The sequence below is a fragment of the Cavia porcellus genome, unplaced genomic scaffold (genome assembly GCF_034190915.1).
Source record: "Cavia porcellus strain 051 isolate PalLab524CR breed Dunkin Hartley unplaced genomic scaffold, mCavPor4.1 scaffold_25, whole genome shotgun sequence".
NCBI lineage: Eukaryota > Metazoa > Chordata > Mammalia > Rodentia > Caviidae > Cavia > Cavia porcellus.
In genome coordinates, this window is record NW_026947508.1 from 36,860,333 (window position 1) to 36,884,125 (window position 23,793).

General features: G+C 43.4%; 1 protein-coding gene across 5 annotated transcripts in view; it reads right to left on the reverse strand.

The window, feature by feature from the left end:
* Positions 1–23,793, reverse strand: part of St3gal3 (ST3 beta-galactoside alpha-2,3-sialyltransferase 3) — a 248,703-nt gene that overhangs the window by 69,133 nt on the left and 155,777 nt on the right. The gene's annotated exons all lie outside the window — the stretch shown is intronic.

The following is a 23,793-nucleotide window of genomic DNA, read 5'->3' on the forward strand; positions in this document are numbered from 1 at the left end:
CAGCTTGAGACCATACTCATAAGTAAAATAAATCAAGCTTGCATGTGTGAATACCGAATAGTTTGCCTAATGTAAGTAATGATTGAAATATATAAAAGTATGTGGTAATCATGATTCCCGATTATGTGGCCTTGAAGCCTTATTTATTTATTTTTTTTAGACTTTGATTTTTTTTAAAATTTTGTTTAAGGAGAAAAAGAAAAAAAGCAGAGAAAGGGTACAAGTTGTACAGATTTACAGAAATAAATAAACAGTAGGCAATCACTAGTTAATGGATTACATATTGTCATCTTAGAAATAGTTGTTCAAGTTACAAAATTAAAGCTTATAAAGTGGACAGTCCAACAGTGAGACTGCAAACAGTTCTGTTCAATGATCCAACAAAATTCAGTAATATCATTATCTATCTTATACACTTAAATATACATGCAGTTATAGCGTTTAGAGCACTTTCTTTTCCTCTCTTTTGTACAATGACAATTACACATTTTGGGTTTTGTTGCTCCCACAGTTCTTATTACTTTTTTGGAAGAGAGTAGAACCAAATGTGACATAACAGAACAGAGTCAGTCAAATCAAAAGGGTGGACATAATAAATAATGTAAAAATATAATACAAGGTGATCAACAATGGTTACCATAATGCCTCCCGCTATCTCTAGTAGAATTGCCTGTATCATCAGTTATAATAAAATTGAACAAAACATGTTGGGAGCCGCAGCCCCGAGCCCGGTCGCCTCACTTGGCGGACGTGAGGCCTGTAGTAAAGAGTGAGGCCTGAGGTAGATTACCCCTCCCATCGAATATGCTAGTTTCCTGCTTACCGCGTAAACAACTCGCTCAATAATATAGTCTGCCTGGCAACTGATGATGTTAGCCAATCAGCTTGCCTTGCTTACTTTAACATGATTGGACACTGTACCCGTATATATACTGGTGCCACCCCTGGGAGGAAGAAGAAGCCAGGTAGAAGCCCGGAAGTAGAAGCCCAGAAGGAGCCGCAGAGAGCGGACCGATAGAGGCTTCGGGGCAGACTGAAGCACAAGAGGAGCCGCGGAGAGCGGACCAAAGGAGGCTTCAGCTGGGAGAACCCAGGGCAGGCTGTACGGAGAAGAAAAATAAAAAGAAAAGGTTGTCCACTACCAGACTATGTCGTGTGTCCTTCCTGCCGGCCGGGAGCGGACATCGACATTTGGTGGCCCGCCCGGGGACTGATCACCCCCGAGACGTAGTGGACAACGCTCCAGTACAGAGCTGCGAGACAGGTGAGTTGGGGATAAGCCTGGGCTCTGGGTGGCGCGCACCTACAGGGCTTTTAGACTCCCCTCAGGCTCACGCGTAAGTGGCGGATTTTTGGGCCTCACGCGGTGAGTAACATATTAAAAAATGGGAAACATGCTAGGTAGCGGCACTAAGAGCGAGGGTGGTTGTGGAGAAAGCTCTCAAGAGCTTACAAAAGTATGCAGGGTATCTGAGCAGGCCCAGTCAGGGAGCTCCCGAGAGGTGTCCGTCAAGGGGAACAAGGATGCTAAGGAGAAGGACGGGGCTCTAGCCTCGGAGTTGTCTGACTCCGAGGACGAGGGAAAGTTGAATGGCAGGGAGGCCAAAGAGACTAGCTGTCAGGAGCCTAAGTCGCTCCATAAGGAGTCGGGTCTGCGGAAGAGTAGAGAGCTCCTGAGTGCGCTCCGGCGCGAGAGGGAGGCAAAGCCTTCCGCCCCACCTCGGGGGCCGTTCCCGGAGGCGATTCCTCGCCACGAGGCGGCCGCCTGGGAGCCCCCCCCCCTTTCGCCAGAACAGGAAGTGATGCACGGGCCCCCATTCTCCGCCCAATCACGGCCGCCGTTTTATGCTCCGCCGCCGGCGGATCGGTATTTTCACAGGTGGCTTTGGCAGGGGGGACGCTTGTTTCATGAGGTACATCCACCACCTGGGATGGATAGTGACCCCTACGAGATATTTCCTGTACAAGTAGCTATGGGTCAGGGACGCAATGTACGGGAGCCTTTTGAGATAAAGCAGATTAGAGAACTTAAAAATGCAGTTACAACTTTTGGGCCGACTGCGCCTTACACCATTGCCATGCTGGAGAATCTGTCTTCTGGGCCCCTCACCCCCGCGGACTGGATTCAGCTAGCAAAGGCGTGTCTGCCCTCGGGTAGTTACCTGGATTGGCGAGCCTGGTATGCAGAGTCCTCTGCAGAGCAGGCTGAGAGAAACGCCAATCGGGGAGACCGGGGGTGGAACAAGAGAATGCTTGTGGGAGAGGGTCGGCGCGCTGATGGTCAGACTCGGTTCCCCGGCGCTCTCTGGCGGGGAGGAGATAGAGAGCCATCCGCTCCGCCCTGGAGCTCTTTTCTAAAAGCGGCTCCCCGCCGAGAGGCCGCCACAGGAAACCCTCCCTTCCCTCAGCCGGCACAGGAAGTGACGCCCCGTTTCACTCTGTCGCGACCGCAGTCTTATGACGTCGCGCCGCTGGGCAGACGGTATTTTCATGGGCGGCTACTCTGCCGAGCAGGCTGAGAAAAACGCCGGTCGAGGAAAAAGGGGCTGGGGATTTAGCTCAGCGGCTTAAGCGCCTGCCTTGCAAGTGTGCAGTTGTTAGTTCGATCCCTGGTACCAATAAAAAAAAAAAAAAAAAAAAAAAAAAAAAAAAAAAACGAAAAAGATAAAAATAAAAAATAAAAAATAAAAAACAAAAAGGGGGAGTAAACCCTCGAGGTTTGATCCCTGGTGATGTTTGGCAGATGGACATCACACATATACAGGAGTTTGGGACTCTTAAATATGTTCATGTTTCCACAGACACCTGTTCTCGCGTCATATTTGCAACAGCAGAAACAGGTGAAAAAGTGTCTAATGTGATCAATCATTGCCTGGCAGCTTGGGCCGCATGGGGCAAACCAAAAATATTAAAAACTGATAATGGACCAGCCTATATAGGCAAAGCTTTCAATGAGTTCTGCAAAATGATGGAGGTTCAATTAAAACATGGTATCCCATACAATCCCCAAGGTCAAGGAATCATTGAGAGGGCTCATAGAAGCCTCAAAGAAATTTTACAAAAACAAAAAGGGGGAGTAGGCCAAGGCCTGGCCCCAAAGGCACGATTATCCATGGCACTATTCACACACAATTTTTTAAATTTAAATAATGATAATCGCTCCCCAGCTGTGGAGCACTGCAACCCTTCCCCCAACCATAAAGGGTGGGTGAAGTGGAAAGATGTCCTGACAGGACAATGGATGGGCCCGGATCCAGTGGTCAGCTGGAACCGAGGCGCGATTTGTGTTTTCCCACAGGAATCGGGACGAGAACCACTGTGGATACCGGAGAGACTGACACGGACAACAAAGCCCTCGACTGAAGATCAGACCTGCCCTACCGGAGATCCATCACAGACCAACCAACAAGATGAATAGAAATAGCGGTAGCTCGAAATGGACAAGAAGATCCTCAGGCATATGCATGGCTTGCTCGATTGGCCCACGACCGAGTCTAGATATGGCGGGCATCCTTCATTCTCCTCCATAAGGTGACAATACACAGCAGGGTAGATGAGTCAATGACGGGTAAGAGCGTGCCTCCCCAGCACGACTCGACCTAAGCCAGGCCCTACCCCATCCTGCACGTAAGCCGCTGGATTGTTAGATGCTGCCCAGGTCTAAATTTCTCTCCAAGGGGATTTCTTTACGGAGAGGAAATGAGTGCAAGCTTGTGTGCATCCAGGTTCCGTCCAGTTTGTGCCTGGCCCTAGAAAAAGGACGAGGGCCTCAGGGCCTTGGCAGACCATGGGACGGCCGACCAGGGTCTAAGCCAAGGACCTACGGTGGGCCTACGCATAGGGCATAAGCCTCTGCACCCAGTCCAGGAAGGGCTACGATGCGCACATTCATAAAAAATAAAAAAGGGGGAGATGTTGGGAGCTGCAGCCCCGAGCCCGGTCGCCTCACTTGGCGGACGTGAGGCCTGTAGTAAAGAGTGAGGCCTGAGGTAGATTACCCCTCCCATCGAATATGCTAGTTTCCTGCTTACCGCGTAAACAACTCGCTCAATAATATAGTCTGCCTGGCAACTGATGATGTTAGCCAATCAGCTTGCCTTGCTTACTTTAACATGATTGGACACTGTACCCGTATATATACTGGTGCCACCCCTGGGAGGAAGAAGAAGCCAGGTAGAAGCCCGGAAGTAGAAGCCCAGAAGGAGCCGCAGAGAGCGGACCGATAGAGGCTTCGGGGCAGACTGAAGCACAAGAGGAGCCGCGGAGAGCGGACCAAAGGAGGCTTCAGCTGGGAGAACCCAGGGCAGGCTGTACGGAGAAGGAGAATAAAAAGAAAAGGTTGTCCACTACCAGACTATGTCGTGTGTCCTTCCTGCCGGCCGGGAGCGGACATCGACAAAAACAGTAAAGAACAAAAGCAGCAAAACCAAAACATTGGAGACATTATAGGTCTTCAAAAGTAGATAATAGTCAACCACAATGGGCATCATAATGAATCCCACTATCTTCACAGCTGTTGCCTAAACTTTCGAACCAGGTACTATCAAGCAAAACAGAATAGAGGAACATCAGTCAAAACAAGATGGTGAGAGCAATACAGGGCTTTAAATCAAGATAATGGAAAGTCAAAGTGGGTTACTATAATATATCCTGCTATTTTTTATTTATTTTTCCCTTAATTAAAAGGATAAAAATTAAAAAGTAAATAATAAAATGGAGATTGAGATAAAAGAGGGCATAACAGCAAAACAGCGTAGATCAAACATAACCATTTAAGCAAAATAGTGTTTCACCACAAGATAATCCCAACATAAAAGTAGTTACCATATTGTCTCTTTACTTGAAATCTTTTGAGTATAACTTCCTATACTATAGCATCAAATATATCAAAACAATGTAAAACCATTTAAGAGAATGACAGTATTACAGGGTATTTAGAATCAACTAACAGAAAAATGAACAATGGTTTTGGTATAATCTCCTTGCCTATAAAAGGTTTTGCTTATACTATCACATATAATAAAATCTAATAAGATACAACCTGTTTAGACCAATGGAGACAGAAGAACAAAAGCTTGATGAGACTTCAAAACAAGATGATACTAAATCAGTATTACCTATTAAGACGTCATTTTCTCCAAAATAGCTGTTCCTATCATCCAATCTTCTCTGCCTCATTTCTGTTGAGCTCTTTTTTTGTCATTAGTTGCAAATTTTTTTTTTTCATTTTGTTTTCTGCTCCATTCATCGTGGCCTCTCTGCCACTATTTCTAGATTCTTCGTATTTTTCTTTTTTAGAATATCCTGCAGTATTCTCTGTAGAGTTGGATTGGTGGTTGCATATTCCCCTAGTTCCTTTTTATCCTGGAAGCACCTTGTTTTTCCATCAATTTCCAGGGATAGTTGTGCAGGATATATCAATCTTGGCTGGAGATTATTATCTTTCAATGCTTGAATTATTTCCCCCCACAAATCTTCGTGATTTGATGGTTTGTGCCAAGAAGTCTGCTGTAATTCTGATGGGTGTTCCCTTGTAAGTGATCTGTTTCTTGTCTCTGACAGCTTTTAATATTCTGTTCTTGTATTGGATTTCTGGAATTTTAATTATTATATGCCTGAGTGTTGCTCTGTTTGGGTTGTAGGTGGCTGGGGTCCTGCATGCTTCATATAACTGAGTATCTTTACCTTTTGCTAAATTAAGAAAATTCTCCTGGATTATTTCTGTGAGTAGATTTTGTAGTTCATTTGTTTGTGTCCCTACTTCTTCTTTTATGTTCTTAATTCTTAAGTTATAGATCCTCTTATCATCTTCTAGTCTTTGTATTTTTGCTGTTTCTTTGTTATTTTTAAGAAGTTTTTCATTTCATGCTCCCATATTACAAATCTGCCCTCCAGTTCAGATAATCTGTCCTTAGTTTCTTTCAAGCTGTTATGCCAGTTTTCGATAGAGTTTTTAGTTTCCTGGTAATCTCTTTGAACCTGCTTCATGTATTCTATGCTTTCTCTGTTTTCTCCATTAAACAATTCTCCCGTCTTTTTCTGTTCTTCCATTTCACCATCTGTTTTTTCTTGGGTGGTGCTTAGCATTTCTCTAACTATTCTGCTTATGTCTAGCTTCAGGTCATTAATAACTTCATTCCTGAACTCGTCTATGAGGCTCTGGAGATAGCACTTTATATCTATTGGTGCTGTGTCTGCTATTGCCTCTTTTTCAGGACTGGGGGCCGAGGAGCCTTTCTTGTTGCTGCCTCTTCCCATATTTTTTGTTCCTTATATATGCAAGCATATATAGGAGGCCCAGCTTCCTTCCCTGTCAGCCACAGTCTGATTGAATTGTGCCGGCTAGGTGTTCCCACCCACCGCAGCACACCAGGAAGTTGCAGACCAGGCAGCCTATGTGGGGCCCGCCCCTCCAGGTCACCTTCAGGGACTGGGATCTGGGTTGTGCTAGCCTACTGGGTCTCAGCCAGCAGTGTCACGTGGGCTAGGCACTGCTCACCAATCCCGCTTGAGAGGGGGATATGAGACTGAAGTCACTACAGCGCCCTGTTCCCGCAAGTCTGCCCGGTCCCAGAATGTCCTCTGTTGGAGTCTCCTAGACCATGGAAGAGTCCCAGTTTCTCTCACTCACCACAGGTCAATACACAGCTTCCCACCCGTCCTGCTTTTGACTCCATTCACCGATTCCCGTTCTCAGAGCTTTCGCTCGGCCCTGAAGCCTTATAAAGTTTTCACTTATTAATTGGAAAGGCTTTATTCTGGGCTTCTTGATATGGAAATATTGGAAGCTATAGTATATCAAGTTATATTCAAATATTTCAAGGAAAAAGATAGACACTATGGTATCTACTACTAAATCGGGTTATTTGGTGATGAAGCACTAGGTTGCTGAAACAGTCATGCTTTGACCTGTATTGTTATGTTGTTATGTCCTCTTTTATCTCAATCTCTCCCTTATTCACTAAATAAAATTCTTTAGTTATTTTTTATGTTTTTTTAATTAAGGGGAAAAATTTAAAAAATTAGCAGGAGATATTATAGTAACTTTTTTTGATTTCCTATTAACTTGTTTTGAAGTCCTGTAATACTCCCACTATCTTGTTTTGACTGATTAGACTCTGTTCCATTCTGTATGATAGCATCAAGTTTGGGGGTATAGGCAACTACTTTGAAGGCTATAAGATTCACTAAGATGCCCATTCTGGTTTGACTATTATCTCCTTTGGAAGTCCTGTAATGTTTACAATGTTTAAGTTTCATTGGTCTTGTTCTCTACTGTTCTGTTCAACTTTATAATACCTAATGAGATAGACAATTCTTTTTAAGGAAACAAGAGACATTATGGTAACCACTGTTGATAAGCTTGTACTCTGTTCTTATATCATGTACTGTGTCTATCCTTGGTTTTGACTGACAGCTTTGTTTTGCCATATTTGACTTTATTCTCTTCCAAAAAAAAAAGTAATAAGAACTAAGGAGTAATAAAACCCAAAATGTGTAAATTTTGTTGTAAAAAAGATAGGGAAAAAAAAGTGCTCTAAAGGATACAACTGCAAGTGTGTTTAGGGGTGTTAAATAGCTGACCATATTAATGTTTTTGGTTGGATCACTGAACACAACTGTTTGCAGTCTCTCTGTTGAATGTCCACTTTGTATGCTTTGATACTGTGACTTGAGCAACTATCTCTAAGATGATAATAATCTATTAATCTATTAACTGGTGTAATCTATTAACTGGTGATTCCTTACTGTTTTTTTTTTTTTTGTAGTTCTGTATTACTTGTATCCTTGCACCACTTTGTTTTGTTTTGTTTTTTCTCTTTTTCCTTTTAAATACAATTTTAAAAAAAGTCCCCTCTATACGCATTAATTTTGTAACTTGAACAACTATTTCTAAAATGACAATATGCAATTAACTAGTGATTTCCTACTGTTTTTCTGAAATTCTGTATAACTTGTACCCTTTTTCTATTTTTTTTCTTTTTTCTCCTTAAATAAAATTAATTTCCATGTGTTGTTTAAAAAAAAAAAAAGCTGGGATTGGAAGTTCCATTTGTTCCAGTTATTCCACTTCTAGGCATATTCCCAGAAGAACTGAAAACATCATACCATAGTGATATATGTGCATCCATGTTTATAGCAGCACAATTTGTAATAGCCAGATCTTGGAAACAACCTAAGTGCCCATCAACTGAGGAATAGATAAAGAAATTGTGGTGTTTTTAAACAATGGAGTAATACTCAGCTATAAAAAATGATTACATTGAGATATTTATAAAAAAATGGATGCAACTTGAGACCATACTCACAAGCGAAATAAATGAAACTTACATGTATAAATACCGTATAGTCTCCCTAGTGTAAGAAATGGTAAGAGTACATAAGAGTTTATTGTAATCATGATTCCCCATTATATTACTTTGAAGCCTTATAATGTTTGCATTCATTAGTTGAAATGGCTTTATCGTGGTTTGTTTAATTTTGTTATCTGTGATAGTATGAACAGCTATTTTGAAGAAAACAAGATATTATAATAGCCAGTGCCGATTTAATACCATCTTACTCTGAAGTCCTACCATGCTTTTGTTCTTCTGTTTCCATTGGTTCTATCATTTTGTATCTTATTGGATTTTATTATGTGTGATAGTATAAACAAATTTTCTATGGCAAATGAGATAATAGAGTAGCCATTGTTCGTTTTCTGTTATTTGGTTCTGAATGCCTCGTAATACTTTCATTCTCTTGAATGGTTTTATGCTATTTTGAAATGTTTGATACTATTGTGTATGAAGTTATGCTCAACTATTTCGAAGAAAGAGAGATTATGGAAGTAACTGTTAATTTTGGGTTGTGTTGTGGTGAAATACTGTGTTGCTTACATTGTTCTGTTCGGATGCGCATTGTTATGTCCTGTTTTGTCTTCATTTCTTTTTTTTTCCACTTGTCATTTTCTTTGATTTCATCTCTTTAAAATAACGAAATAAAAGAAAGCTACAGTGTAGTGCACACAGTGTACCTACCATTAGAATGCCTTTGAGCTGTGGGAACCTGTGATGGATTAAACCTCATGGTCAACCTAAACACCAGCTGAACTGAACCAGTGTGGTGCTTAGAGAAGATGTTCCACCTGAGAATTACTGCCAGGATAAAAAGGAAACCTGGAGAGGAAGTGTAGTGTTGTGGGTTCTCTTAAGTCATAGCTCACTGCATGAGCAGACTGCAGTGCTTGCAGCTGCTGGTTCTCCTGGAAGAGCTTTGTCATGCTGGCTTCCCTGATATTAACTTGGCTGTTATTATCAGGGAAACTTAGGACCTTGCTGCTGAGAATGGCTGTAATTCACTCTGGCGGAGCTCTGGTCCTTACTTTGAGCATCACTTCTTGGCTCTGAAGGAGATGTGTGCTATTCAACCTCCAGAAGATTGTCACACTGGCTTCCTGATATGACTCGGATGTTCTCATCTTTGGAGAAGCTTGGGATCTGTTGTCGTTGAGGATGTCAACAGTATTTGTGGGGGGGGGGATTCTGGTCCTTACTTTGAGTGTTGCTTCTTGGATCCAGTGTAGAACCCTCAGCCTAGCAGCACAGTGTCATGGTTTATGTCTGTGTTCCCCAGGCCTCCTGAGTTTGCATTGTGCATTTGTGATTGGTTCACTGTCTAGTGCTTGGATTGATGGTGTCAGGGGTGGAGCCAGGATGTAATGCAATGGCAGGAAGAAGGTGTGTTTTGCTCTTCACTGGTTCCTGCTTGCTGTTTGCAGCCACCATGAACTGCAGCCCAGCAATGCCCGTCTGCCTTGGAGTCAACTGAGTGTGGACTGAAACCTCCAAAAACTGTAAGAAATAAATTTTTCTTTTCTCAACTTCAGGTATTTTGTCTTAGCAACAAGTAAAAAGTAACTAAGACAGAATTTGGTATCGAGGAGTGGGGTCATTTGCTGTGACTATACCTGACCATGTTTCTTGAGAGGCTTTGGAAATGGCTTATGGGCAGAGTTTGGAAAGGTTCGGACATGTTGCCTGGATGCATAGAGCTGGAGCAGCTTAGGCTGTTCTGTAGAGGAGATTCTGGTCAGAGCTCCAGAGACCATAAGGCTGAAGAAAGCCTCATGGTAAAGACCAGGCTTGGGAGATTTCTACTGGGAAGAAGGACTGCATTGGTTGTTGGACTCCCCATGATGTGTATTATGGCTTGGCAGAAGGTTTGTCTGCATTTTGCTCAGAGACTTTGCCAGAGACTCTGCCTGAGATTTAGACAAAGGGCAATGGACTGATTAATCTTGAAAAAGAAATTAAAAAGCAATCGAATATTGAGGGTGTGGCATGGCTATTGTTGGTGGCTTTTAGCCAGCTTTATGTTGCAAATCAAGAGCAAAGAGCCCAGCAGGATAATTTACAATACTGTGAGTTTGGCCAGAAGGAAAATTCCAGGAAGGCTGTAGATTGTAAAGACAGAGTTGACATTGATTGCTGAGGGGAAACACAGAGATAAGAATGATGGCCCCAGGGCATCCCAGGAAGCGGGTCCCCACCCTTTGCAGCCTCATTGTAAAGGTGAAAGAATTTGCTCAGAGGAGAAGGCTGCAGAGCACCATGTTCCAGAATGGTGACTGAGGCCACATGAGGTTCCAGAATGGCAGCAACATAGAGAAGCTTTTCCTCACAATCAGGTAAACAGAGCCCTGCAATTCAGGCAACTGACCCTTCCAGCCAAGGGAGAGAAAACCCTGGCTACTGCTTCACCTGGCAACAGACCTTGGCGGCATCCACTAGGTGCTGATTTTAGGTGCAAGGAAAATGCACGAATTTTGAGGGTAAGACAGCTTCCACCTCGATTGCAAAGGGCCTGGGAGGCCAAGCAGTGTGCCCGAGAGGGCAATTTGTGAAGATGTAAAGGTGAAGCCAAAGGTGCAGTGGAGACCCCAGAAGTTTGGAAAAGCCAAGAATGTGGATGATCCAAGGGAAGCTGCAAAAAGGGAGCAGAGTGGATTTAAGAGAAAAGCTGCAGGAGCTGATATCCCTGGAAGTGCCATGGGAGTGGAATCACCCAAGCCTTTTGGAGCTTGCAACCAGATTGCTTCATATGCTGAGCAGGAAACTCTGGGACTTAATGTTGTCCTGCTGGAGGTTGGATTTGCTTTATTTCCAATGCTTTATATTCCCCTGCTTGTAACTTTTGGAATAGTAATGTTTATTTTGTGCCTTTGCATTTGAGAAATGTTTAACCTTGTTTCATTTGTACAGGGGTTACAGTTAATAGTTTGCCATAGATCATGGAGGAGACTTGGGACTTGGACTTTTCAGCAATGCTAAAACTAAGGACTTTGGCAACTTTTGGAGGTGGACTAAATGTCTTTTGTATAAAGGATGTACATGAGTCCTGGGTGCCAGTGGTGGAATTTCATGGTTTATGTCTGGGGCCCCCAGGCCTCATGAATTTGCATTGTGCACTTGTGATTGGTTCACTTTCTAGTGCTTGGATTGATGATGTCAGTGCTATGTCCACCTAGGGGTGGAGCCAGGATGTAATGTAATGGCAGGAAGAAGGTGTGTCTTGCTCTTTGCTGGTTCTTGCTTGCTGTTTGCAGCTGCCATGAACTGCGGCTCAGCCATGCCCGCCTGCCTTGGACCAACTGAATGTGGACTGAAACCTCCAAAAACTGTAAGAAATAAATCTTTCCTTTCCCAACTTGGGCTTCAGGTATTTTGTCTCAGCAACAAAGAAATAGTAACTAAGACACACAGATCCTACATCGTGCTGGTACAGACTTTCTAGCTTCTGTGTATATGGATTCGTAGGAGGCACTGTCATGGGCTCTAGGTTTTCAGATAAATTCATGCAGGTTATTCCATGGGATCCAGGCCCTCATCTGGATTCTCTAGGTCTTTAATGTATAAACAGATTTTCTGCACTTTGTTTGTATTTGATTCTTTGGGAGACGATTACAAATAAATTATGTGTCCTGTATATAATTATTTCCCTTGCAATAGAAACCCAGCTCACTGCTTGCCTTGTCTGAGCCTCATTGCTGGGCAACGCTTCATAGAGAGGATGACACGTAAGTCAGAGTTTTAGCTTAGAGAAGGTAAGAAGGGACAGTTTGGGAAGCACATGTTTGGGGATAGCCCGCCCAGCTCACTGCTTGCCTTGTCTGAGTCCCTGCTGAGAGAACCTGCCACAGCAGCTGCATGAGCAAAGACTGCAGTGCCAACAACATCCCAGCTGCTTGCTGAAGTAAAAGCACTTACAGGCTCTTGAGGCCTCAAGACCATAGCAATATATTCTCAGATAGAAGACACAAATACAAAAGACTATAGTTTACAGGGCAATGCCATCTGGGAGTATGGACAAGTAGACATTCATTCTTTGGTACTATGACAGGTCTGTCAGGTGATCAGGGCTTAAGAAAACACCCTAAGAAACTAAATTACAAGTTATCAGTTCCATCCAACGTGACTAGAGCTGCTAGAAGCCAGACTTCCCAATTAATGGCATCAGGAGGACATGGTGGTACATGCCTATAATTCCATCACTCGAGAGGCTGAGGCAAGAGGGTTGCCATGGATTCAAGGCTAAAGCCTGGACTACAAGAAAAAGAAAAAAGTGGCATCATTCCTGTAACAAATATCAATCACTGCAGGCACAGTTTACACAAGTCTCAACAGCTCCTGGCCAAGATTTCTTACCATAAGATGTCTGCAAAGTGGAGGCAATTAGGGTGGAAGGAGAAAATAGCAGCAGCACTTCCCTTCCCTGACTGAGCACTGACTGCAGACCAGGCACCAGCCACACTCCATGGACATGATTCCAACTGCCCATGACAGTAGAATTGTAAATTTCCATTATGCTCAGGGGCAGGCTCAAGTTCAGCTTCACTAAGGAACCTGCCCAAAGTCACATAATCTAGTTAGGTGGAAATGGATTAAAACTCAAGCTCACTTGTTCTAGGACACACTTGCACAGACTGAGGGAGGGGAACCCTTTGCTGAACCCTTAGCATGAACGAGAAGCTGTAAGTCTGGCATGGGCACTGGCCCAGTTCCAACCACAAAGGTCAATGATCTAATGGTGAGGTCAGGAAGAAAAAGCCCTGCTCCCTACTTTCCCGGACCAGTCTCATTGCAGTGCCAAGAGATGACAGTCTGAGCATGACCAGATCACTTTTGCCCAGCTACAAAGCTCTTTGCTTCCAGGCCTGATCTCAGAAAAGTTTTGAAACGTTGCCAGCTATTATTGTAGTCATAACTAGGGCAGGGACTGAGCATCTTTCAACTGGAGGAAACACTGTGGCTATAACCTTTGTAGCCCCAAGTCCCTAGGCTACCATTTCTTTAACTAGCTCCCAAGCTACACCCTGAAAGGAGGCAATGGCTGGACAAAGAAGAGACCTGCTGCCCACACAGGTTGACCCTGAGATGCAGATGTGTGGCACAAACTGACCACTAGCTCTTTCCCTTTCCCCTACTGAATTCACCTCTGGAGTCCATAAATAAGGCCTGGAATGGAGCTGGACAGAGTTATGCTTGCCTTCTGAACCTACAGCCTATGTGCAAATAGGCCTGACAGCTCTATGGACAGCCTACAGATCCTGAACCCTTTATTTTCTCCCAGTAATCTGAGTGGCAGTAGATGACTGCACCTTTGTGAAGATCAGCAACTTTTCTGGATCCTACTAAAAAAAGAGGTGGGTCAGGAGCACAGTCTCACAGATAAGAAGCCTTCCTCCAGCCTCTATTCCTGGGGGCAGGGAGGAATAGTTGCTGTGCTCTGTTCTACTGTCTCTTACAGTTTTCTTCATTTTACTCTAGGAAGGCCAGGCAACAAGCACTTATTCCACTGGAGCCAGCTCTTGACCATGTTAAGTAAAAGTCTTTGCTTCTGAGGGGGGATTCTTACCACAGGAAATCACATGCTCAGGTAACCTAGCCCAACCAGTGGTCATTCTCCCTCAGGGCTAGCAGAGGCATGCAGAAAAGCCCATTAGGGAAGGGATCTGCCTGTCAGGGCACCTGTACATGCAACAGACTTTGAGTTGGACAGGAGGTTGAAGATGGTCAAAAGCACCCTAGAGAAAGCTGAACAAAGTCCTGCACCTAATCCTTCCTGCAGGTCTTGGAGTATACATGAGGGTGGATAGGGAAGACAGGGAGGTGAGGTAGAGACAGCCTTTTACTTGACCACAAGCTCAGTCACTGATTAGTCACCTTGACTGAAAGAGAGCAGAACCAGTGAAAGCAGGAGGCACTGAGCCAACCTGTTGATTTCGAAATTCAAGCCCCAAGCAAATGCCTTGCCCATTCAGTGGTCTTGCCCTAGTTGGGTGTTTCCTTCTCAGAGCAAGCTCTACAGCTGGTCCTTTGCCCAGATACTCTTCCAACTGTCAACAGGCCTGTCTTTGTGACATTGCCACCAGTCAGGTGTATTTTCCTGACGAGGGGTCCTCTGTGGTGACTTCATTTGCCCAGAGCTGGACTCTACATGTGTTGGGGCAGACAGCAAAGAGCTCCCATGACAGGTGTGAGTGTGGATTGGCCTCAGGACAAGTGAGGCCTTTGCTATGCTTCTCCCCTCTACTTCTGGCTATTTATCCAGGGAGGGCAGTCACACTACCCCCACAGAGGCAAGAGAGCAGGAAAAGCAGGACAACTTCCTAAAGCTGTCAGCATCTGCTCTCTGCAGAGCTGCAGCCTCCCCGCTAGGATGGGTGAGGGTGGAGCCAAGGGTGGGCCCCTCCTTCTCCCTAAGAAGCCTGAACAGAGCTGTTGCTGGCCTAGAGCTTCACACAGCTTGGGAGAAGGGCCATGATGGATCAGTTCTGTGCTTTCACAAGCTTTTGCTCTTCGAAAGCATTAGAGTTCCACATGTGAGGATCTTATACCTGAAGCAAGGAAAATAAAGCTGCTAATCTGACATGGTCAACCTCAGATATCACAGGAATACAGCCTGCCTGCCTGTTCTCACGAGGGCTTGTGCTATTAAGAGTCTCCAGGACTCCTGCTCTCCAGCCTGAGAGAGCCCAGAGCTGGGTCTGCAAAGGCAGAGGCTGCTGCCACCAGCATCTGACCCTGTTCCTAGAGCCCCGTTCCCAGCATAGATCAGGCATCATCTTCATCAGCTTCTTGTTGCTCCACTGCTCCAAAGCATAAGGCCTGTATAAGTTTGTCCCATGTACTGTCCTCCTTAGCCCTGGGCAGGCAGTGCAGATGGGGAAAGGGAGATTCAGTGAGGTTAGACCCACCTAGTCCCATTTGCTTCTGAAACCTGTGTGCTTCCACTATGGCCCAATGCTTCTCAACAATCTGGGAAGAACTAGATGGTTTTCTTTTAAAATTTCAGTTCTGTCACAGAATGGTCATTGCATAGAGTATAATAAAATCAGTTGAAAAATTAAATATATATATAAAAATATAAATCCCATTTTAAATGATTATAGTCATTTAAATTCATTACATTCTTATTGTTACAAATGTTTCCAAAAATTTATTCTCAAGTTTGTCAAAATCACTGTTATAGCCGGGGTATAGCTCAGCAGCATAGCGTCTGCCTGGCAAGTGTGAGGTCCTAAATTCGATTTCCAGTGCCAAATAAATAAAGTAAATATATAAATACACACCAAAAATCAGTGTTGCAGGCCAGCTCATATCACTTTTGGTTCCACAGCACACAGCAGACTCCAAAGTGACCAATGCCCTCCCCGGGGAGCTCTATGGAGGCTTTAGCTGGCCTCACCTTTAGGGAGAATTATAGCCTTTTTTAGGTCCTGACTTGGGAAGGAGAAAAAAATGTACTGATACTGTTAGAAATAAGTAGGAGGCTAAGGCCTAGCACTTTTCCTGCAGAACCAGGGCAAGCTTAGTGGATGGGTCCATAATATTCATCTGGGCAAAGCAGGATAGGTCCTTAAGCCTCTGCAGAAGGAGGTTTCCCAAAGAAAACACAACTTCTGGTCATCTTATCACAGCCTCACCTGTAAGATTTGGAAGACAGAGCAATAGACAGAGGGAACAGCTATAAGATACTGGAGGTGGAGTTTCTTGAGGAGGAGGCAGAGGGAGTAAACTACGACACAGTACCACAGTTTAAAAACAGCACAAGGACTGGTTCTCTAAGGGAGGGCAGGACATCTAATGCTATGAACACATGGGGTAAAATGGATGGCAGAAGAATCAACAGAATACAAATGGCAATTCTTCCAGCTTCAAACTGGAGTTCAGGTCAAGGACAGGTATGCAGCCTACCAGTCCATGCAGGCTACCCTGGTACATTTTGCAGAGAAGCCCTGGTACTTACTAAGCACACTTGCTCTCCCTGGAGGAAAAGTCCAGTATCCAAGGATGTCACCACAGGAAGTACATACCAAAAACATTTGATATATCTTCCAAACAAAAGGAATTTGCATTCCTCTGTAGTTGCACAGTTTTTTCTTTTCTTTTCCTTTCTTTTCTTTTTTTGTACTGCAAATTGAACTCATGACCTCATGCTTGCCAGGCAGGCACTAGGCCACTGAGCTATATCCCCAGCCCTAGCTGCACAGTTTAGAGCCAAGACTCAGCAGGACATATGGGTTGGTGAACTTGATTTCTGGCTCTGTGTTACTGAAATCTTGGATAAGGCACAGTTTTTTTTATTCATATAATGGGCACAACAGCACTTATATCACAGGGTTGTTATAAGGCCAACAGAGGCAGTGAATCGATAGTGCTCACTTAGTATATAGTTGGCTCCAAGTAAGTGTTCTATTTCATGCATACAAATTATCTGTGAATACAGTAGAATATATGTAGTGAGGGGAGAGACTTTATGCACCTTAATCATGCTGACACTAGCACTTAGAAAAATGTCTGATAGCTATTATTAGCTATCATAGCTATTACTGTTATGTTTGTAGCATAATAGGCAATATTTTCATAGATAAGAGAAACCTTATCATGAGCATGATTAAATAGTGACTTGAAGGAGCCATTAAAGAGAATGAAAATAAAATAAATAAAATAAAATAAAAAAAGAAAAGAGAATGAAAATACAGGAGTAGGAGAGGTTAAAGGACTAAGGCATGAATGAAGGGGCTGACTTCTGAGAAGAGAGACAGGGCATTACAGACATGTTGGGACTTAATGGCTGCTCCGATATTTGAGAGGGGAAGGAGAAAGAACGCATCAGACTTCTGGTTCAGAAGAGAGTGCAGAGTTGTTATTTGCTCATATAGATGATGTGGATTGATTTTGTTTTTGGAAATTTGGGGGACGCCTAGTTTGAAGTGCTTCTGATTCATTCAAGTGGATCTGTCCAGCAGGAAGTTGACTTTTTAGGTTCAAGATCAGCAGAGAAACAGATTAAAGTCACTGGCACATGTGTTAGGTCAAGTGTGGGAGTGAGAAGAGAGGAGAGCTGACTCAAACTCTAGTAAACACTAAAACTGACAGATGGGCGTAGGGGAAGGTTGGCTGCAGTAGAGACTATGAAGGAACCATCAGAGAGGTTGGAGAACTGGGGAGGAATGTAAACAAAGAATTAGTGAGGAGGGCAAGTTCCAAGATAGAGGAGGAGCCACCATCATAAAAGAAGGTCTCCCTTCCTTCTGCATCTGTCATCAGTGCTTTGAGCAGGTGGTGGGGTGGAGGCAGCAGCCAGACTACAGAAATGCAGTTAGAGGAACAAGAGAAAAAAAGGCACTGTGGTGCCTTCTTACTTCACTCCTGGCAGGGAGGAGTCTGTGTTGCTCTTGCTCCCTGGCTAGAAGGATAGTGATGCTGCCAAACTGTAGAACAGGACCGTGTTCTGTTCTCTGTAATTTTTGCTATGGAACAAGTTTAGAGAGGATGACCCTCATTCCTACCACCCCTCCAGGGAGTTGTAGTGCTAAAATTCCCAGGATCCTTCTCAGGAAGAGTCTTGGAATGTGGGGATACCAGATACCCAGCTACCCTGGCCAGGAGCCCACAAGCTTCAAAGCCCTGAGGGCAGCAGGGCAGGCTTGCAGTACCTTCTCACGCAAGGGTCCTGAAACAGGCAGCTGGGACTGAGGCAACACTCCCGACTTCCTACCAAGAAAACTCTGCAAGGTTCAGAGGCCATCATTCCACTCTAGGAATCACAGCCAGCTTTGACCACAACACTGCTTCTTTAGCAGCGTAAGAGTCACAGAACTGTGCACCCTTGGCCTTCCTAAAGCTCAAGAGATACAGATTGGCAAGGGGCAATTTCCACATCAACACCTTGGTAGACACCACTAGGCATCTGTCAAGCCTCTGTATTCTGGCCATCAGCCACTTGCCTGTAAGACAAAGCCACATGCAAAAGTTAAGCATGTGAGTTCTATGACTGGAGTGCTTGCTTTCAAAACATGGTTTCATCACTTTCTATCTATGCAACCTCAGAAAAATTGCTTGAATTCTCTCTGCCTCCATATCCTCATATTTAAAGTTGGACTGAGAACAATATCTATCTTACATGATTGTCAGCACGATTAAAACAGAAGAAATATGGAAAAAGTTTTAGCACAGGACCCGATATGAAGTATACTCTCAATAGGTGATGTTAGCTATTATTGGCTGTTATGATATTGCTAGGCAGCACACACATGGTGTGGTTTAGGGTCCTGCTTTCTGCTGAAGCTGCTATGAGTGTGGGGCCCCTGATCACCATCTAAAAGACAAGATACTCAAGCGTGCCTTTTACCAAAGCACAAAAACCTACTAAAATACATGAATTAAAGTATTGCTAGGAAAATAAATCACACCAGTTATGGTTCTTAGTTTTTTCTTTATTGCTTTTTTTGGGGGGGTCTTTTTGAGACAAGTTTTCGCTAAGCAGTTCAGACTGGCCTTGAGTTCATTTGGTAGCCCAGGCTGGTCTCGAACTTGCAACGATGATCCTCCTGCCTCAGCGCCACCACATCCAGCTCCAGTTATGGTTCTGATAAAAATTATACTTAAATGAATTATATTTTTTCTTTAAGTCAAGTGTTTTCTGCGACCTATTATATTTCTCCCAAAAATTAATTATAATGAATAAAGAAAAGAATTCTTGGGCTGGAGATTTAGCTCAGTGATGTAAGCGCCTGCCTGGCAAGCACAAGGTTGTTGTGTTTGATCCCCGGTACCACCAAAAAAAAAAAAAAAAAGAACAGAACTCTTTCTAAGCATCTACCATTAAACTTTGCTGGAATGATCTAGCACATTTATAGCACTAACAGACATCATTTCATTTATTTTCTTGACTAATGAGTTAAATAATTTTCAGACTTTTCCAAAATCACACAGTCTATTAAGAAAACTATGAGAAATTTCTGTCTCTAAATCTTTTTAATGGAGCATTATTGGAATATGTCATAATAATTTTTCTTCAGCCACTCCCCTAAAAGAATGTTTTATCAAGATTTCTCACATCAGCAGCTTCTCAGTCTTTAGAGGCAGAAATTAATACACATTCATAAAATAAATGTTAAGTATCTACTATGGGCCAAGGCTTCTGCTAGGTGTCAGTAACCATGAAAAAGACCGTGTCTTTAAGCTAAGAAATTCACAACTTCCCACAGGAATACCAATATCATAGATAGTTACAGTTACAATAACAGCTCTATGGGTGGACACTGGTAATATATAGGTTAAGGAAGCAATGACTAGGACACGCAGGGCTGGAGGCAAGAGGACACTTCTCCACTCCAAGGGACCAAAATGCTAAAAAGTCTTATCTGAAGCTTGGAGCAGGGCAGGTGCTCAATAAATCTGAGTTTCTTTGGATCTAACCCCATCTCTTCCCATCTCCCTCCCTGTTTGTCTCAGTAGAGGAACCTGTACCCAGGTAGGCAAGGCCAAAGAGAGCGAAGGAAGACTTTCCAGCAGACAGCATCAAGGTCTAAGAGGGAGCAGGCTGGCTTCGTGGAGCAGCAGGACCATGCTGCTGAGACAGGCTGGCATGGCAGCCGCCTTTCTTTTTACTGTCTGCTCCCTAGCATGCACCAGGTATGCCATGGAGTCAGTGACTGGATGGACTGAGGGAGGACTGAGGTTTAGAAAGGGAATGTATGTTTTATGCAGTGCTTGTTTAGAAAAACAAAACAGAAAGATACAGGCTTAATGGATTGGTTTTTTAGGTTATGTGAAAATTACTACACTGAAAGTCCACCAAGACTTTTTCTAGCCAGGTGTGGTGGTGCACACCTCTAATTCTAGCACTCAGAGGGCTGAGGCAAGAGGATGGTTATGAGTTCAACTCGCATGGGCTACAAAGTGAATTCAAGGACAGCCTGAACTGCCTATCGAGACCCGATCTCAAAAGGACAAAACAACAACAACAAAGACAAAAAACAAAAAAAGACCTTTTCTACCAAAATATTGACACTATTAAAAAAAATCAAAATTTGGAATTTAATGTTATTTTATCAAAATATCAAGAAATAATGGTTACCCCCATGACAAAAAATAAACCCAGATCTCAATGGCATTCATAGCACCAAAAGTCAAAACCCAAAGTGATGGATTAACAATTAAAATATAGGGGCTGGGGATTTAGCTCAGCAGCACAGGTGCCTGCCTGGCAAGTGCTAAGTCACAAGTTCAATCCCCAGCACCAAACTAAAATAAAATAAAAACAAAAATAATAAAACTATAAAGATAATAGAAGAAAATAAAAGGAATAGGCCATTGTAAATTACATGTGTAGATAAATCAATAACTGGTATGGAGAACTATTTGCTAGTAACTTACTTTCTTTCATTCTTTCTTTTTAGGTCTTGTAATGCAGTTATGCAGTTCAGGCTAGCCTTGAGCTCACTTTGTAGCCCAGGCTGGTCTTGAACTCACAACGATCCTCTTGCATCAGCCTCCTGAGTGCTGAAATTACAAATGTGCTCCACCATAACCAGCTTTGCTAGTAACTTTCACAGTTAAAAGTGCCTATAACTTCTGACTTAGAAATAACCCTTATTCTAGATAATCTTCATGTATGGGAAGTGGTGTACAGAAAAGGCTATTCACTAAAGTAATATGTCCAATTGAAAGTTTGAGAACTGCCTAAATTCCCTATCGGTGGGGAACAGATTAACTAAACTATGATCTACTTATATGCTGAGATGTTACATAAAACAGAATGAGAGTACTTTTAGCCAAAATGGAATAACAAAATCAGAATTTTTCTTCCTACATTAAACAACTAGGAAACCAGTTAAAATATATGCAACAGTAGTTTTCAGATTCTTAATAACAAGCAGTACAGAGCTACCCCATAAAAGGAAAATAAATGAAGAACCCCATAAATACCCAGCTTATTTCCTGGCAATGAGTGTCCAACTATAGTACAGAGATGGGGACCCTAAACAGGACGGAGTGGTCCTTCTGCATTGAAAAAAACAAGTCAAAGTTTAGGAGGCCAAATACTAATCTGTACATGTGTGGGAAAGCTTGGAGGCTGAGGAAAGAACCACCAGGAAGAAGCAGGTCAAACAATTCCTGGTGTTCACATAGGACTAGGAATTTTGTTTATATTCACATAAACCAGAGTGGAAATAAATCAGCCACAGTGGGATTGCCTCATAGTCCATAGGATTCCGCAATAGGAATGAGGATGAATTAGACAAAAGGCCCTAACAACATTAAAACTGAGCCTCAAAGAGCAACAATTAGTTTGAAGCAACTTAGCAACAAACCCAACCACAAGCTAATATTATTTAAAGGAATACAACAAAATGTAGACCAGAAAAATGTAAAATTCACATGCCTGGAATCCAGTGGAAACTATTTCGCCTACTCCAATTATCAGACATGCAAATAGTCAGAAAAATTCAGGCAGAGAAAGAGGTATCAATCAATAGAAACCATCTCAGATATGACAGATGATGGAACTAGATAACAAGGATATTAAAATAGGTCTTATAAATATATTCTATGTGTTCAAAAAATGAACATAATAAAGAATGAATCAGAACATAAAAAGATTTAAGTGGTGATGGGTTCCGCTCCTATGGGACTCTGCCAGACTTACTGTGGCACTTGCCCAACACAGTGCTGGGCTCTAGAACAGTATGTCCCTCCAGAACTTCCCTGTCCTTCTTCCAAGTCCCAAATGAACTTCCTATTCCTCTTTTGCATGTGTGCCAAAGATCCTCCAGTTCTCTCCCAACACCATGATCCATCTCCATTTCCACCCCAACTCCATAAAAACAGTTCCTTAGTTCCTCTGTTTGAGGGACCTCATGGTCCCCAGCAGCCCACTCATGCTGGCAATAAAGGCTTTTCTTATTTCTGTCCTTGTCTCTCAACTGTGCCAAAAAAACCTAATAAGTGGCACTTACAGCGATTACAAACAGGATCGGAAATAAAAATACACCAGATGGACACAGGTTATTTCTACCACTTAGAGATTATAAAAAGTGCTACTAAGAACTTGGGTGTAGATGATTAGATACTACAAAAGAAAAATCAGTGGATATGAAGACACAGCAGGATTAGCCATCTGAAATTAAACACAGAGTAAAAACAAATCAAAAGATGCACACGAGGGTGTAAGTGATGCGTGAGACAAATGGTATAATGTACATGTATGTGAAGTCCTAGAAAGGAGGTAGGACAATAAAACATTTGAAAAAACATGAGTCTGGGAGCACATGGCGGACAGATAACAGCAGCCACAGAGGCTCTCTGAGATTGCCAGCTTAGAATCCAGGAATGATGCGGTGTGAGGAGTCCTAAGCAATCCCTGCCCACCCAAGAACCAACTAAGCTGAGAGAAACCAACTGGAAATGCAATCCCGATGCTATAACAAGAACAGATAAAATCTCAGTGTGGAAGCTGGAGCCCGCACCTCTGGAAGCCGCAATTTGAATTTCCTGCTGCCGCTGCTGCATCCCAATCGGCTCAGCAGGGAGAGAGACAAGAAACTTCTGAGAGCGGAAATCGGCGAACCAAACGGAGTTGAGAGCGGGACTGGCGGGGAGTCCTACATCGACCTGCAGTGAGTGAGAGGAACGGGGACCCGTTCATAGACTAGGAGATTCCAATAGAGGACATTCTGGGCCCGAGCGGACTAACTGGAACAGGACGCTGCAGTGACTTTAGTCGCATATTCCCCTATCAAGCGGGATTGGTGGCGAGTGCTTGGCCTGGGTGATGTCGCAGGCAAAGACCCAGCAGGCTAGCCCAAACCAGGTCCCAGCGCCTGGTGGTGCACCCTAGCAGTGAAGCCTTCAGTAGGTTGACCTGGAGGGGCAGGCCAAGCGGAGGCTACCCACGTCTGTGTCTCCCTAGTACACTGCAGTGGGTGGGAACACCTAGCTGGCAGACTCAAACAAACTGTAACAGACAAAGAGAAAAAAAAAAAACTGGGCCTCCTATATACGCTTTTTTTTTTTTTTTTTTGTCTTTTTCCTTTTTATCAGTACCGGGGATCGAACTCACAACCGCCTGCTTGCAAGGCAGGCGCTTATGCCGCTGAGCTAAATCCCCAGCCCCTCCTATATACGCTTATATGGAAGGAACAAAAAGTATGGGAAGAGGGAGCAATAAGAAAGGGTCCTCAGTCCCCAATCCTGAGAACACTGATCCAGGAAAGGTAAATGCAAAGGAGAATGAGGACAGAAAACATGCAATATCAGACACAGCACCAATAGACATAAAGCATTATCTTTGGAGCCTCATAGACAAGTTCAAAAATGAAGTATTTAATGAAATAAGCAAGATATAAGTAGAATAGTTAGAGAAATGCTAAGCACTGCCCAAGAAAAAACAGATGGTAGAATGGAAGAACAGAAAAAAAGGGGAGAATTGTTTGATGGAGAAAACAGAGAAAACATAGAA